The sequence below is a fragment of the Thamnophis sirtalis genome, unplaced genomic scaffold, assembly GCF_051295495.1.
Source record: "Thamnophis sirtalis isolate CommonGarterSnake01/CBP01778 unplaced genomic scaffold, rThaSir2_p1.2 scaffold_4, whole genome shotgun sequence".
Classification (NCBI taxonomy): Eukaryota; Metazoa; Chordata; class Lepidosauria; order Squamata; family Natricidae; genus Thamnophis; species Thamnophis sirtalis.
In genome coordinates, this window is record NW_028261384.1 from 125,603,021 (window position 1) to 125,620,407 (window position 17,387).

At 37.1% G+C, this 17,387-nt stretch overlaps 1 protein-coding gene and 1 long non-coding RNA gene across 2 annotated transcripts in view; both read left to right on the forward strand.

Moving 5' to 3' along the window:
• The window catches only part of TEP1 (telomerase associated protein 1), a 197,400-nt gene that overhangs the window by 93,322 nt on the left and 86,691 nt on the right, over positions 1-17,387 (forward strand). The gene's annotated exons all lie outside the window — the stretch shown is intronic.
• LOC148046404 (uncharacterized) lies at positions 6,498-10,205 on the forward strand. Its single transcript, XR_015696506.1, has 2 exons — positions 6,498-9,841; positions 9,941-10,205. It is a non-coding gene; the product is annotated as an uncharacterized LOC148046404 (long non-coding RNA).

Sequence of the window (17,387 nt, forward strand, 5' to 3'; positions counted from 1 at the left end):
TAGGGCAATCATTTTTCCTATGTAAGTAGCTGTTTTATTACTTTGTGTTCTTGTTTCATCCTTAATATAGTAGTAAAGGAATTAAAGTCTTCCTTTCTGTATCTCTTTGTGCAGGCCATTCATTGGAGAAAGGTGATCAGGGGGTGACTCCAACACACAAAAGGACAGTAACCTTTCTTTTCTATTATTTTGTGTGCTTGTTTCATCCTAATGCAGTGCATGCGATTAAAGTCCTCTTTTCTGTATCTCTTTGTGCAGGTTATTGGAGTAAGGGGGGGGTGTACAGAAGTCCACCAAGGCAGTAATCTTCCATCTGTAAGTAGCTGTCTTTATTGCTGTTTATGCTGGTTTCATCCTTAATATCGTAAGTGCAAGTGATTAAAGTCTTCCTTTCTTTGTCTATTCTTTGTGCAGGTTATTGGAGCAAGGTGGTGAGGTGGTGGTGTGCAGAAGATGGAGAAAAGGACAGTAATCTTCAATTTCCATTATTTTTTGTACTTGTTTCATCCTAATGCAGTGCATGCGATTAAAATCCTCTTTTCTGTATCTCTTTGTGCAGGTTATTGGAGTAAGTGGGGTGGGGGGTACAGAAGTCCAGCATGGCAGTAATCTTCCCTCTGTAAGTAGCTGTCGTTATTGCTGTTTATGCTGGATTCATCCTTAATATAGTAAGTGCAAGTGCAAGGGGTCAACCAGTAGTAAAAAAAATTGAATTTCACTGCTGCTTCAAAGGCAGCCCTGGTCGGAGCATATTACAGTAGTCTAACCCAGTGAACCTTCAGGATCGCAGAAACCCTTTCAGGAATTCATGAAGTCAACAAATACTTTAAAATATCTCTGATTAATTAAAAACACAGAAACACTGATGTCATAAACAAGAGATGGTGCTCTAACAAGTCTACCCTTCGAGTTTGTTTTTGGTTTCTTTCTTATTTATTTTTCTTATTTGTCCATTTTATTATTTTTCTATTTTATTCTTTTTCTATTTTATTTATTTTTATTTAAACTCAGTTTAATGATGATCAACCAACTACCTCCGCTGGAAGTTGGTTCCAAGCTTCCACCACTCTTTCTGTGAAGTCATACTATCTAATATTATTTTTGAACTTACCTCCTGCTGTCAGTTTGAGCTTATGCCCCTGGTACTCTTGATTTTTGCTTAACAATTAATTTATAGTGTAGTAATTATTGGTAGGTATAACCCACATAAACCAAAGGTTCAGTGATGGTATTCAAATAACGTAACAACCGGTTCTCTGCCCTAATGGAGTAGGCGGGGCACAGTGGTCATGTGACTGAGTGTCACTCATGTCAATGGGCACTTCGCCTTAGTTGTTACAATGGTAATAAGGGTTAACTGGAGAGGCAGTTTCTGTAAGCAGGACAATAAAGATTAGGCTAGAAACAACACCAGAATGTTTCATTTCTGCCTTCTTTACAGGATTAGCCCTGGAAAGTGGAAAAAAACAAAGTGAGATTTCTTCCAACAATCGGTTCTCCGAATTGCTTAGAAACTTAACAACCAGTTCTCCCGAATAGGTGCGAATTGGTTGAATCCCATCACTGCAAAGGTTTTTGTGGTTCACTGTCTGGTCAGAGTATATTCATAGATTGGAATAGGGAAGAAGGTCAGCCAATGAATAGACGTGGGAACTGGATCAGCCAATAAGCGCTGTTTGGAAACTGAAACAGTATTTGCTGGAGACAGCAAGGAGCCTGGCGTAGCTTAGTTTAACTTCTTTTTTTTTATTCTTTTTTTTTATTATTATTCTTTTTTATTACACAATGGGAAAGGGAGAAAATGGAAAAAAGGGGGGGGAGGGGAAACCCATCTTCACATACAATATGTCGTTTGATCACAGGTGCATCCCTACTAAGTTTATACATCCCGTATCTCTCTGTTATATATTTAATAAGCACCACAATAAGCTAGGGTTTAAAAAACAAAACAAAAAACAAAAAAAAACAAGAGAAAAAAAAGGGTGGGGGGAGGGGGGAAAGGCCAAAAAAGACAAAAACAGTCCAAAAGGGGGGGGGGGGAAACAACCATCATCACATGCAGCATGTCGTTTGGTTACGGTTGTTTTAACATCTACATCTTCAAATAATATTTACCATCTCAAATATTTCCTCTAATGTAACTAAAGGCCTCATTTTCCTTCTACCATATATATTCAGTTAACATTAGCATTGTTTTCCCCCAGAGAGTATACTTCTATTCATTGTTAACCTTGCATTTCATACCTTCAAACAGAGATCTTATTCCTTCATTGTTCAACAAGGCATCGCTGCCTATATATACCAGTTTTCATTTGTTCCCCTATTAGAATTGCCTTATCAGCAGCAAAATATCATTATAGTAAGATCTTAACCTTATACATTATATCACCAGACCTTATATTAGTACTTCCTTATATCAGTGTTGAATTATTTCATAGCATAATTATATCATCATTTACTTTTTCCAGTTAAGGCATAAGTGTATCATTTTTCATTTCCAAAATTTTGTTTTTTTCCCCTTAGCCATTGATAAAACAAATTCCATATCTTATAAAATTGTTCATCCTCTTGCTCTCTAATCTCAAATGTCAATTTACTCATTTCGGCACAGTCTATTATTTTTCAAATAACTTCTTCCTCTTTTGGTATTGTTTCATTTTTCCAGTTTTTTGCAAATACAATTCTGGCTGCTGTTAACACATTTACAATCAAATATTTTAAGTCTTTGTTGTAGGTTTCTGGTAAAATTCCCAATAAAAAGACCTCTGGTTTAAAGTCTATTTGTTTGTGTATCATTTTCTCCAACCACATGTGGATTTTAGTCCAGTATCTTTTGGCTTCAGTGCAAGTCCACCACATGTGGTAGTATGAGCCAGGTATCTGATGACATTTCCTACACTTTTCTGATTTATTCTTAAACATTCTTGCGATTCTGGTCGGGGGTAGATGCCACCTGTAAAACATCTTATACAAGTTTTCTCTATATGCAGTAGACATTGTCATTTTGTAATTTTGAGACCACAATTTCTGCCAATTCTCTAAATCAATCCCATACTTAAAAAATTTTCCCCACGCAATCATAGTTTCTTTAACTTGTTCTTCATGCAATTTAAACTCCAATAAATATCCATATAGTTTTTAAATTACTTTTTCATCAGTACCTGTTAGAATTTTGTCTAGCTCAGTCATTTTATTATAGAGACCTTTAGTTTTTCTATCTTCATTATATCTAGATTGTATCTGTACATATGAATACCAGTTCATTTCCATCCCTTCTTGCTTCAACTCTTGACTAGATTTGAGCTCACCCTCTGTATTCAATAATTCTGTATATCTAACTGTTTGTTCCTTTTTATGTATTATCGGATACGAAAATGCTTCAATTGTTGATGTCCAGACTGGAATTTTTAAATAATGTAATTTTTTAATCTTTTCCCAATTTAACAACAACGCCTCCCTTATATAATGTCTTCTAAAATAACCATGTGGTTTAGTTCCCTTATACCATAAGAAAGCATGCCATCCCAACAGCAAATTGTGACCTTCTACGTTCAATAATCTAGAGTTTTTTAATGATATCCACTCCTTAATCCACATCAGGTTTGCTGCCTGATAGTATAGCTCCCAATCGGGTAACCCAAAACCTCCTCTTAATCTAACATTTTGTAGTAATTTAAGTTTTATTCTAGCTTTTTTCCCTTGCCAAATAAATTTCAAAACTATTTTATTTAAGTCTAGAAAAAAATCCTTACCCAGTCTGATTGGGATTGTCTGAAACAGATATAGAATTCTAGGTAAAATGTTCATTTTAATTGTGGAAATTCTTCCCATCATTGATAAATGCAAGTTTTCCCATTTCTCCAAATCGATTGCTATTTGTCGTTTTAATCTGACATAATTATCCTCTTTAAGAGTGCTACATCTAGGTGATAAATGTATCCCCAAATATTTAATCTTACTTGTGTTTTGAATCTGCAACATTTCTGACAACTGCTCCTTTTGTGTAGCTGGGATATTCTTTGTCATGATCTTTGTTTTATCTTTGTTTATTTTTAGGCCTGCTACTTTTCCATATTCCTCTATTCTTTCTAACAATTTGAGTGCGGTTTCTAATGGATCTTCAAGAATAAAAACTGTCGTCTGCGAACGCTTGCAATTTATATTCTTCTCTCTTAATTTTCATTCCTCTTATTTCTTCTTCTTCTCTGATCTTTCTATTTAAGACCTCTAGTGTTAGGACAAAGAGTGGTGGTGATAGTGGGCAGCCTTGTCTTGTACCTCTCTTTATTTCAATCGGTTCTGTTAGTTCTCCATTTACCATTATCTTTGCTGCTTGTTTCTGGTATATCGTTCGTATAGTTTGAGTGAATTTCTTGCCAAAGTTCATCTGCTCCAGTTGCAAAAACATAAACTGCCAATTCACATTATCAAAGGCCTTCTGCGCATCGAGGAACATCAGTGCCAGTTGTTTTTCTGGGTGGGCCTCATAGTATTCCAAGGTATTCAAAATTATTCTCATATTGTCTTTGATTTGTCTTTTAGGTAAAAAGCCAATTTGATCTGAATGGATGAAGCCATTTAAGTATTTTTTAAGTCTCTCAGCTAGTATAGATGCAAATAGCTTGTAGTCTGAATTTAATAAAGAAATTGGTCTATAATTCTTGATTTGTGTTAAATCAGTCTCTTCCTTGGGTAGTAGTGTGATATACGCTTCTGACCATGACTTCGGTATTTGGTTCTCAGTCATCACTTCATTCATGACTTGTAGGAGTGGGAGGGTCAATATTTCTTCAAATGTTCTGTAGAATTCCACGGGTAGGCCATCTGGTCCTGGGGCTTTCCCATTATTTTGTTTTTTAAGTGCCTCTGTTAGCGCCATCATTGTTATTTTACTTTCTAACATTGTTCTGGTTTCATCTGGTACCTGGGGGAGATTGGCATCTTGTAGATACTTTTTGACTCGTCCTTCCTCCACCTTCTCTTGTTCATAGAGTTTAATGTAGTAGTCGTGTATAATATATATTTTTCCGGTATTTCCATACTGAATTTCTCCTTGTTTATCTCTTAGTTGAAGTATTTTCTTTGTTTCTCTCTCTTTTTTCATCTTATATGCCAACCACCTGCCTGGTTTGTTCGCATTTTCAAAATAATTCTGTTTGGCACCTCTAATTTTTTGTGCCAGTTCCTCCTTTTCTAATAGGTCCATTTTGTGTTTAATTATGTCCATTTTTATTTTAACATCTTTTTTTTGTGGTGCTCTCTGTAGATCTCTTTCAAGTATTTTATATTCATTGTCTAGAGCTTTATGCATTTGTCTTTTCTTTGAGTTTCTCTTCCTTGTGTAATCTACAGGGCGGGGCATAACCTTTTCCTAGGGGGTCACAGCAACACTTGTAATAACAACACAAATAATTCATACACCATTCGAAAGCCCATCAAAAACTGAGTTTATTGACACGATTTAATAGTCAGTATGACCACCATTAGCCCTTCGAACAGCATTCAAACGAGGTGGATAAGAACACAACAAATCTTCAAACAGTTCCGTTCGATTTTCCAGATTTTTCAACACAGTTTCCAAATTCATTCTCAAAGTTTCAACCGAAACAAATTTAACATTTAATAGCTCATTCAATTCAGTTTTTTATGGGCTTTAAAATGAGGTGTTGCGGAAGTTGTAAACTGCTGTCGATCTTGCTGTGACCCCCTAGGAAAAGGTTATGCCCCGCCCTCTGGAAAATCTGGAAAATCGAACGGAACTGTTTGAAGATTTGTTGTGTTCTTATCCACCTCGTTTGAATGCTGTTCGAAGGGCTAATGGTGGTCATACTGACTATTAAATCGTGTCAATAAACTCAGTTTTTGATGGGCTTTCGAATGGTGTATGAATTATTTGTGTTGTTATTACAAGTGTTGCTGTGACCCCCTAGGAAAAGGTCATGCCCCGCCCTGTATTGTCAAACCTCTGATAACAGCCTTCATTGTATCCCAGAGATTCTGCAACAACGTATCTTCTTTCCTATTTTCTTTAAGGAAAAGGACTAGCTCTTTCTCCATTTTTTGTACAAACTCTTTTTCTTTCAATATAGTGTTATTTAGTGTCCATCTAGATCTTGCCCTTTGGCCTTTCCATTTAGTTAAAATTGGATTGTGGTCCGCCCAGGTACTTGCTTCAATCTCAATTTCTTTTATGTTGGAGCTCAACTCCGCTGAGACCCATATCATATCTATTCTAGAGAGTGAAGAATGTCTATTTGAGTAGAAGGTATATTGTTCTTTTTTAGCGTTTCTTTCTCTCCATATATCTTTTAGATTTAGTTCATCTGTCATCCTAAAAAAAGATTTCAGCAGAAGCTTCCTATTTAATTTTTTTGTTTTATGTGTTTTATAGTCCATATTTTGATTCACAATGCCATTAAAGTCTCCCATCATACAAATATCAACATAGTCTAGTTCCAAAACTTTTTTGTGTAGTTTTTTGTAAAATTCATCTTGTTTTTCATTGGGGGCGTAGATTCCAATTAGGAGTGTCTTTTTGGTATCCATAATTTCCACCATCAAAATTCTTCCCTCTTCCTCTGCGTAGACTACTTTTGTTGGGATGTTGCCTTTAATATAAAAGACCACTCCTCTTTTCTTGCAATTTGCCAATGATGAAAACATTTTCCCAAGCTTTGGTTGAGTTAGTAAGTGTTCATATTTCTTTTGAATATGTACTTCTTGCAGACAGATTATGTCAAGTTGTAATTTCTCTAATTTATGGAATACTTTCTTCCTTTTAGTTGCCGAATTAAGTCCATTAATGTTGATTGTAATCATTTTTCTTTCTTCCATGTTTATACTTTATATACAGGATTTATCGCTCTAGTAGATCTAGGTTCTCGTTTTTCTTTGCGGCTCCCATTCCCTGTCTCCCCTTCTTTCTCACTTCCACCTACTGCTCCTTCTATTTTTTCGGTCGCGGTTGCAGATGGTTCCAGTATTTGTATCACTGCATTGTCTTTCCCAGCTTTCTCCGCCGTTTCTCTAAAGTATTCTTCGTAGAAAGCTTCTGCCTTCTCAGTTGTATCTATTCTGTGTCTTTGTCCTTGCCAAGTACATAGTAAACCTTCTGGTATGAGCCATCTATAGTTAACACCTTTTTTTATCAATACTTTAGTCAGAAATTGATATTCTCTTCTCCTCTCTCTCACCTCTCTTGGAATTTGTTTGAGTACTACAATCTCCTTACCTTTATATTCTAGTTTTCTATCTCTCATTTTCTGTAAGATTTGTGATTTAATTGTTTTCTTAGTAAATCTTACATGCACTTCCCTTGGGAGAGCATTTCTCATTGCATATCTTGTGTATACTCTAAAAGTCTCATCAATTGTTTCTTTTATTTGGTCCTGGGACATCCCCAGAACATCTATCAAAATATTTGAAATTATCTGAACTAAGTCCTCTCCTTTTTCTTCTTCTATGTTTTGAAATCTGAAGAAAAATTCAGACCTGTCCATCTCCCATCTTAATATTCCACTGCTCTCTCTTTCTACATCACTTAGTCTGATCTCTAGCTTTTCAGTTTTCTTCTCTCCTTCTTGAATCTTATTTTCAATTTTTTGAATCCTATTTTCGTATTTCAGCATCCAGTTGTGTATACTTTCTACTTTTCCTTCCATATTATCAACTTTTTGCACTATGCTTTGGTTTTGTTGTTCCATTGCCTCCATTTTTTTTACAAGGGTATCGTTTCCTGCTTGCATTTTCTGCATCATTTGTATGAGTGTTTCAAAGTTGGCTTCCTTCTCTTTTTCCTGATGGGACATCGTCTGTGTTGTCCTCTGGCCTCCCGCAGGTGAGGGGGCAGGGGTTGATGTAAAGCCAGAGGCAGCTGCTTTTCTATTCATAGCCAATTAGTATTGGAGGGTGGAGGGTTATAAGTATGGTGGATTAAGTACGTGAAGTACACAGAGGAGAGGGGGGGATAAGAAAAGGGGGGAAAAGAGAAAGGGGAGGAAAAGGGAGAAAGGAGAGAAAAGGAAGGAAAGAAAAAGGAACTTTTTTTTTGTTTCAAAGATGAAAGGGATGCAGTAAGAGTACAATAGAAAATATATATATAAATAAGAGAATATGAAATAGTAAAAAAGAAAGACACCCCCCCCTCCAAAAAGGGAAGAAGAGGTGCTTCAGCTACAAGTGAGAAAAGAAAAAAGCAGAAAAAATGTAATAGTCAAGAGGTGATCCAAAGGTTAAAAAGAATAATCAAAACAGAAAAAAAAATGTAAAAGATCAAAAGGTCGATGGTGATGATCAAAAAAGAAAAACTCAATGTCGATGTCTCCACAGCAGATAATATGAAAATGGTGTTGGGAGATGAAAGGATGCCAACAAGCTAAAACAAATGGTTTTTTCCGGACTCTTTCCCCCCCCCCCCCAAGATAAGAGTCTCTCCAAGGTCACTCTCAGCCTTGCTGTTTTATCTAACAGGTTCCCAGCTGCGTAAACACGTAAATCAAATGCATTACAGGGTGGATTTTAATAACAAAGTTCAAGTCCACAAGATGGCAGTTTTGGCTTGTAATTTGTAGTTTACAGCTTGTTTTAGTCCGTTCTGTGGCGTTTGTTAGTTACTAATTATTAAAAAAAAAACATCAAAAGGGCTAAAAGGCAACGAAGAAGAACAAACAAAAAAAACCAGAACTTCAAAGCACTTTAAGTTTAAAATTTAGTGCCCCATTAGATTCGAAGTTAAAGGTATCGACAACAAAAAGAAGGAACACAAAAAGCCGATTTAAATTACAGGAAAGTCCAGCCCGGCTTCCAAGAATTAAAAAAAGGAACAGAAAAATAAACTTCCAAATGGCAAACATTTATCGCCGCCGCTTTTCTCACTTATCAGCCTTATTTTAAACTAAGTTTCCAAATTTAGAGTGTTCTCTTTCCAACAAGAAAAAAAGATTTAAAACTCACACCAAACGACATGTTCCTATCCAGCTCTATCTCTGGGCTTTTGCAGTTGTAGTCAGCATCAAGCTGATCCGGAAGTCACTGGATTAGGGAGGCTTTCCTTAGGTTCCCAGAGATTTTGCGAACATCTCTGGGACCACTGGAGTTCCCCCCATGTCACTGTCTCTACGGGACAGCTTAGATTCAAACGAATCGTCCAAAAAAGACCCCGGTATAGATGGTCATTCAGGAACTGCCTGAAGGTCCGTCTTCTCACTGCTAAGCCCCGCCTTCTCCCCCAGCTTAGTTTAACTTCTGTGCTAAAGCAGCAAACTAATCTGCTGCTGGAACTGAAAAACCATGCTTGTGGGTTTGCTTGTACTCTCTACCATGTTAGACAAACCATTCTTGGTATTGTATATGTGTCTTATGTGTTATTATGTACATAAAGAGAAGCTTATGAATCCTGCTGCAGGTCCCTTCTGTTACCTATAGTGTAGTCCTCAGTTTACAACCACAATCGAGTCCAATGTTGTTTTATTTCTTCTGCAGTTAGTATTATTTAACAGGATGAAGAGGCAACAGAGTGTGACCGCTAGGGCAGTCATTTTTCCTATGTAAGTAGCTGTTTTATTACTTTGTGTTCTTGTTTCATCCTTAATATAGTTGTAAAGCAATTAAAGTCTTCCTTTCTGTATCTCTTTGTGCAGGCCATTCATTGGAGAAAGGTGATCAGGGGGTGACTCCAACACACAAAAGGACAGTAACCTTTCTTTTCTATTATTTTGTGTGCTTGTTTCATCCTAATGCAGTGCATGCGATTAAAGTCCTCTTTTCTGCATCTCTTTGGGCAGGTTACTGGAGTAAGGGGTGTGTGTGTACAGAAGTCCACCAAGGCAGTAATCTTCCCTCTGTAAGTATCTGTCTTTATTGCTGTTTATGCTGGATTCATCCTTAATATCGTAAGTGCAAGTGATTAAAGTCTTCCTTTCTTTGTCTCTTCTTTGTGCAGGTTGTTGGAGCAAGGTGGTGAGGTGGTGGTGTGCAGAAGATGGAGAAAAGGACAGTAATCTTCAATTTCTATTATTTTTTGTACTTGTTTCATCCTAATGCAGTGCATGCGATTAAAGTCCTCTTTTCTGTGTCTCTTTGTGCAGGTTATTGGAGTAAGTGGGGGGGGGGGGTACAGAAGTCCAGCATGGCAGTAATCTTCCCTCTGTAAGTAGCTGTCTTTATTGCTGTTTATGCTGGATTCATCCTTAATATAGTAAGTGCAAGTGCAACAGGTGGAACCAGTAGTAAAAAAAATTGAATTTCACTGCTGCTTCAAAGGCAGCCCTGGGCGGAGCGTATTACAGTAGTCTAACCCAGTGAACCTTCAGGATCGCGGAAACCCTTTCAGGAATTCATGAAGTCAACAAATACTTTAAAATATCTCTGATTAATTAAAAACACAGAAACATAGAAAAAACTGATGTCATAAACAAGAGATGGTGCTCTAACAAGTCTACCCTTCGAGTTTGTTTTTGGTTTCTTTCTTATTTATTTTTATTATTTGTCCATTTTATTATTTTTCTATTTTATTTATTTTTATTTTTGTGGCAAAAGAACACTAAGCGTATTTAAACTCAGTTTAATGATGATCAACCAACTACCTCCGTTGGAAGTTTTTTCCAAGTTTCCACCACTCTTTCTGTGAAGTCATACTATCTAATATTATTTTTGAACTTACCTCCTGTTGTCAGTTTGAGCTTATCCCCCTGGTACTCTTGATTTTTGCTTAACAATTAATTTATACTGCAGTAATTATTGATAGGTATAACCCACATAAACCAAAGGTTCAGTGGTGGTATTCAAATAATGTAACAACCGGTTCTCTGCCCTAATGGAGTAGGCGGGGCACAGTGGTCATGTGACTGGGTGGGGGTGGCCAACTCAGTGTCACTCATGTCGATGGGCGCTTCGCCTTAGCTGTTACAATGGTAATAAGGGTTAACTGGAGAGGCAGTTTCTGTAAGCAGGACAATAAAGATTAGGCTAGAAACAACACCAGAATGTTTCCTTCCTGCCTTCTTTACAGGATTAGCCCTGGAAAGTGGAAAAAAACAAAGTGAGATTTCTTCCAACAATCAGTTCTCCGAACTGCTTAGAAAATTAACAACCAGTTCTCCCGAATAGGTGCGAATTGGTTGAATCCCATCACTGCAAAGGTTTTTGTGGTTCACTGTCTGGTCAGAGTATATTCATAGATTGGAATAGGGAAGGAGGTCAGCCAATGAATAGACGTGGGAACTGGATCAGCCAATAAGCGCTGTTTGGAAACTGAAACAGTATTTGCTGGAGACAGCAAGGAGCCTGGTGTAGCTTAGTTCAACTTCTCTGCAAACTAATCTGCTGCTGGAACTGAAAAACCATGCTTGTGTGTTTGCTTGTACTCTCTACCATGTTAGACAAACCATTCTTGGTATTGTATATGTGTCTTATGTGTTATTATGTACATAAAGAGAAGCTTATGAATCCTGCTGCAGGTCCCTTCTGTTACCTATAGTGTAGTCCTCAGTTTACAACCACAATCGAGTCCAATGTTGTTTTATTTCTTCTGCAGTTAGTATTATTTAACAGGATGAAGAGGCAACAGAGTGTGACCGCTAGGGCAGTCATTTTTCCTATGTAAGTAGCTGTTTTATTACTTTGTGTTCTTGTTTCATCCTTAATATAGTTGTAAAGCAATTAAAGTCTTCCTTTCTGTATCTCTTTGTGCAGGCCATTCATTGGAGAAAGGTGATCAGGGGGTGACTCCAACACACAAAAGGACAGTAACCTTTCTTTTCTATTATTTTGTGTGCTTGTTTCATCCTAATGCAGTGCATGCGATTAAAGTCCTCTTTTCTGCATCTCTTTGTGCAGGTTATTGGAGTAAGTGGGGGGGGGGGGTTGTACAGAAGTCCAGCAAGGCAGTAATCTTCCCTCTGTAAGTAGTTGTCTTTAATGCTGTTTATGCTGGATTCATCCTTAATATAGTAAGTGCAAGCGATTAAAGTCTTCCTTTCTATGTCTCTTCTTTGTGCAGGTTATTGGAGCAATGTGGTGAGGTGGTGGTGCAGAAGATGGAGAAAAGGACAGTAATCTTCAATTTCTATTATTTTTTGTACTTGTTTCATCCTAATGCAGTGCATGCGATTAAAGTCCTCTTTTCTGTGTCTCTCTGTGCAGGTTATTGGAGTAAGTGGGGGGGGGGTGCAGAAGTCCATCAAGGCAGTAATCTTCCCTCTGTAAGTAGCTGTCTTTATTGCTGTTTATGCTGGATTCATCCTTAATATAGTAAGCGCAAGCGATTAAAGTCTTCCTTTCTGTGTCTCTTCTTTTTGTAGGTTATTGGAGCAATGTGGTGAGGTGGTGGTGCAGAAGATGGAGAAAAGGACAGTAATCTTCAATTTTTATTATTTTTTGTACTTGTTTCATCGTAATGCAGTGCATGCGATTAAAGTCCTCTTTTCTGTATCTCTTTGTGCAGTTTATTGGAGTAAGGGAGGGTGCAGAAGTCCATCAAGGCAGTAATCTTCCCTCTGTAAGTAGCTGTCTTTATTGCTGTTTATGCTGGATTCAGCCTTAATATAGTAAGTGCAAGCGATTAAAGTCTTCCTTTCTGTGTCTCTTCTTTGTGCAGGTTATTGGAGCAAGGTGGTGAGGTGGTGGTGCAGAAGATGGAGAAAAGGACAGTAATCTTCCTTTTCGATTACTTTTTTTATTGTTTCATCCTAATGCAGTGCATGCGATTAAAGTCCTCTTTTCTGTGTCTCTTTGTGCAGGTTATTGGAGTAAGGGAGGGTGCAGAAGTCCAGCAAGGCAGTAATCTTCTCTCTGTAAGTAGCTGTCTTTATTGCTGTGTATGCTGGATTCATCCTTAATATAGTAAGTGCAAGCGATTAAAGTCTTCCTTTCTGTGTCTCTTCTTTGTGTAGGTTATTGGAGCAAAGTGGTGAGTGGTGGTGTGCAGAAGATGGAGAAAAGGACAGTAATCTTCAATTTCTATTATTTTGTGTGCTTGTTTCATCCTAATGCAGTGCATGCGATTAAAGTCCTCTTTTCTGCATCTCTTTGGGCAGGTTACTGGAGTAAGGGGGGGTGGGGATTTACAGAAGTCCACCAAGGCAGTAATCTTCCCTCTGTAAGTATCTGTCTTTATTGCTGTTTATGCTGGATTCATCCTTAATATCGTAAGTGCAAGTGATTAAAGTCTTCCTTTCTTTGTCTCTTCTTTGTGCAGGTTATTGGAGCAAGGTGGTGAGGTGGTGGTGTGCAGAAGATGGAGAAAAGGACAGTAATCTTCAATTTCTATTATTTTTTGTACTTGTTTCATCCTAATGCAGTGCATGCGATTAAAGTCCTCTTTTCTGTGTCTCTTTGTGCAGGTTATTGGAGTAAGTGGGGGGGGGGTACAGAAGTCCAGCATGGCAGTAATCTTCACTCTGTAAGTAGCTGTCTTTAATGCTGTTTATTCTGGATTCATCCTCAATATAGTAAGTGCAAGTGCAACAGGTGCAACCAGTAGTAAAAAAAATTGAATTTCACTGCTGCTTCAAAGGCAGCCCTGGCCGGAGCGTATTACAGTAGTCTAACCCAGTGAACCTTCAGGATCGCGGAAACCCTTTCAGGAATTCATGAAGTCAACAAATACTTTAAAATATCTCTGATTAATTAAAAACACAGAAACACTGATGTCATAAACAAGAGATGGTGCTCTAACAAGTCTACCCTTCGAGTTTGTTTTTGGTTTCTTTCTTATTTATTTTTATTATTTGTCCATTTTATTATTTTTCAATTTCATTTATTTTTATTTTTGTGGCAAAAGAACACTAAGCATATTTAAACTCAGTTTAATGATGATCAACCAACTACCTCCGCTGGAAGTTGGTTCCAAGCTTCCACCACTCTTTCTGTGAAGTTATACTATCTAATATTATTTTTGAACTTACCTCCTGCTGTCAGTTTGAGTTTATGCCCCTGGTACTCTTGATATTTGCTTAACTATTAATTTATACTGTAGTAATTATTGATAGGTATAACCCACATAAACCAAAGGTTCAGTGGTGGTATTCAAATAATGTAACAACCGGTTCTCTGCCCTAATGGAGTAGGCGGGGCACAGTGGTCATGTGACTGGATGGGGGTGGCCAACTCAGTGTCACTCATGTCGATGGGTGCTTCGCCTTAGCTGTTACAATGGTAATAAGGGTTAACTGGAGAGGCAGTTTCTGTAAGCAGGACAATAAAGATTAGGCTGGAAACAACACCAGAATGTTTCCTTTCTGCCTTCTTTACAGGATTAGCCCTGGAAAGTGGAAAAAAACAAAGTGAGATTTCTTCCAACAATCGGTTCTCCAAACTGCTTAGAAAATTAACAACCAGTTCTCCCGAATAGGTGCGAACTAGTTGAATCCCATCACTGCAAAGGTTTTTTTTTTTTAATAAATGTTTTTTAATTTTAGTTTAAAACAGGTACACATCTTTCTTTACATCTGTAGAAAATGTATCAATCAATTACAGATAAGTTTTGGTACATCTCCTCCACAGTCAACCAACATAACTCATATTAACTAAAGCATTATTATATATCCATTTTCATTTAACTGTAATTATTATTTAGAAATATTGATAAAAGTAATAATCTTGAACAATCCCTGCCCACACCGGTGGGAGAGGAAAAAATCAAAAAAAAAAAAAGGACAAATAAAAAATAAAAATTAAAATAAAAAATAAAAGATAAAAATAATACAAAAAAAAAGACAAAAACGACAAGAGACAAGGCAGGAAAGCAAAACAAAACACAGGTGTCTATCATGAAAAAAAAAGAAGTATATCAACTGGTTACAACATGCTTTGGTGCTTCTCTTCCATTAACTCATATTAATTCAAATATCTTAACTCGAATATTTACCATATCAACATCATTATACCTCCAGTTTTAATTACCTATGGTTATTTAAACATCCTTCATCCTTAGCTATGCATTACATAATTAATCCATAACACATGCTGACAAATCATTTACTTATTTGTAAAATCCTCTATTATCATCAAATCCTCATATCCTATTTTAGCTGGACATCCATAATATTTAATTATATCATATATCATAACATTTTCCCAGTATTGATTAACATTTGATTGTATGTATTTTATTTAGTTTTTTAATAGTGATAATTATTGTAGTTAGTACTCTTTATGTATAATCTTCCAATTGTTAGTTATCATATCAACTCCACATTATATACATTACTATCAATATCAATTATTATTCAACTATATCTGTTACAAGAAAAAGCAATTAGGTTTAACTAGTTTTCAATTGTATTCTTCAATCTATCAGCCAGTTCCAAATTATATATATTACTATCCATATCAGTCATTATTCAGCTATATCTATTACACATTAAGGTAATCAGATTTAGCTAGATTTTAAATTACGTTCTTCCATCTATCAGCCAGTGTCTCTCCAATAGCAAGATCTTCTCCAGCCAATTGCCATGCGTTGGATAAATTTACCAAATGTTTTCATAAGCAAATCCAGACAAAGATATTTTGGCACCTTTGGACTCTGAATGTCAGTGATGAAATAATAATGTTGTCCTGGGCTTGTAAAATTTTCCAAATTAACTTTAATTCTCAAGGGTGGATTTTCCATTCCTCCTGCACTCTGTCTTTTTAAATGAGTCTTCTTTATAGCTCCCCCCCTCCTTTCTTCCTCTGAGATAGACCAGACACCATTTCTCACATTTTCCGTTTGTATTTCAGGAGCATTTAAACATTCAACGATCTCAGTTTTTACTTCATATTTTAAAATCAGATGATCCAATTTTCTTTCCAGCCTTTGATAAGAGTCAAAGAGTCCTCTGCATGCGGAAAAAAGAATCTGAAATGAAATCTTAGAGGTATTTTGGGACGCCATGATGTGTCGCAGTTAAAAAATTGCAAGCTCTTTTTTTTCCCCCACAGACTTCTTAGTCTCTTACAGGCTGTGCAATCTTATCTGATCGTAAACAAAGGCAAGTAATAAAGTAATAAAAGTGTCGAATCGTGACGGGCTAATTAGTAGAAAATAAATTTTACGATCCACTTAGGGAGATTCAGAGGGGGGAGGATGTCGAGGAGTTTCTTGAAGCATTTAAGAAGTAAAGTAACCACCAGCCATAAATCCATTAAAAAAAGCCAATTCGCCGCTAAATTTCCCTGTTCTTTGGTTTCAGTTATCTTAAGTTTTTAACGCGAACAGTCTCTCGGATGATAAAATCAGCTTACCAGATGACATCACTTCTACCATTCTTAGGGGCAACCTGCAGTTTCAGTTAGCACGCAGCTAATCCAAAAAGGAATTGGCACGAGGAGTTAATACCCCCCCCCCAGAGACTTGCGGGTGTCTCTGAGGTCCTGGGTCTCTCCTCACCTTCACTGTCGTCTACGGGACAGCTAGAGTTCAAAGAACCCGTCCAAAAATCCTTCAGTATAGAGGAATTTCAGGAGTAGCCTGAAACTCCATCTTCTCACTGCTAAGCCCCGCCTTCTTCCACTGCAAAGGTTTTTGTGGTTCACTGTCTGTCAGAGTATATTCATAGGTTGGAATAGGGAAGAAGGTCAGCCAATGAATAGACGTGGCAACTGGATCAGCCATTAAGCGCTGTTTGGAAACTGAAACAGTATTTGCTGGAGACAGTATTTGCTGGAGCCTGGCGTAGCTTAGTTTAACTTCTGTGCTAAAGCAGCAAACTAGTCTGCTGCTGGAACTGAAAAACCATGCTTGTGTGTTTGCTTGTACTCTCTATCATGTTAGACAAACCATTCTTGGTATTGTATATGTGTCTTCTGTGTTATTATGTACATAAAGAGAAGCCTATGAATCCTGCTGCAGGTCCCTTCTGTTACCTATAGTGTAGTCCTCAGTTTACAACCACAATCGAGTCCAATGTTGTTTTATTTCTTCTGCAGTTAGAATTATTTAACAGGATGAAAAGGCAACAGAGTATGACCGCTAGGGCAATCATTTTTCCTATGTAAGTAGCTGTTTTATTACTTTGTGTTCTTGTTTCATCCTTAATATAGTAGTAAAGCAATTAAAGTCTTCCTTTCTGTATCTCTTTGTGCAGGCCATTCATTGGAGCAAGGTGATCGGGTGTGACTTCAACACACAAAAGGACAGTAACCTTTCTTTTCCATTATTTTGTGTGCTTCTTTCATCCTAATGCAGTGCATGCGATTAAAGTCCTCTTTTCTGTGTCTCTTTGTGCAGGTTACTGGAGTAAGGGGTGTGTGTGTGTACAGAAGTCCAGCAAGGCAGCAATCTTCCCTCTGTAAGTAGCTGTCTTTATTGCTGTTTATGCTGGATTCATCCTTAATATCGTAAGTGCAAGTGATTAAAGCCTTCCTTTCTATGTCTCTTCTTTGTGCAGGTTATTGGAGCAAGG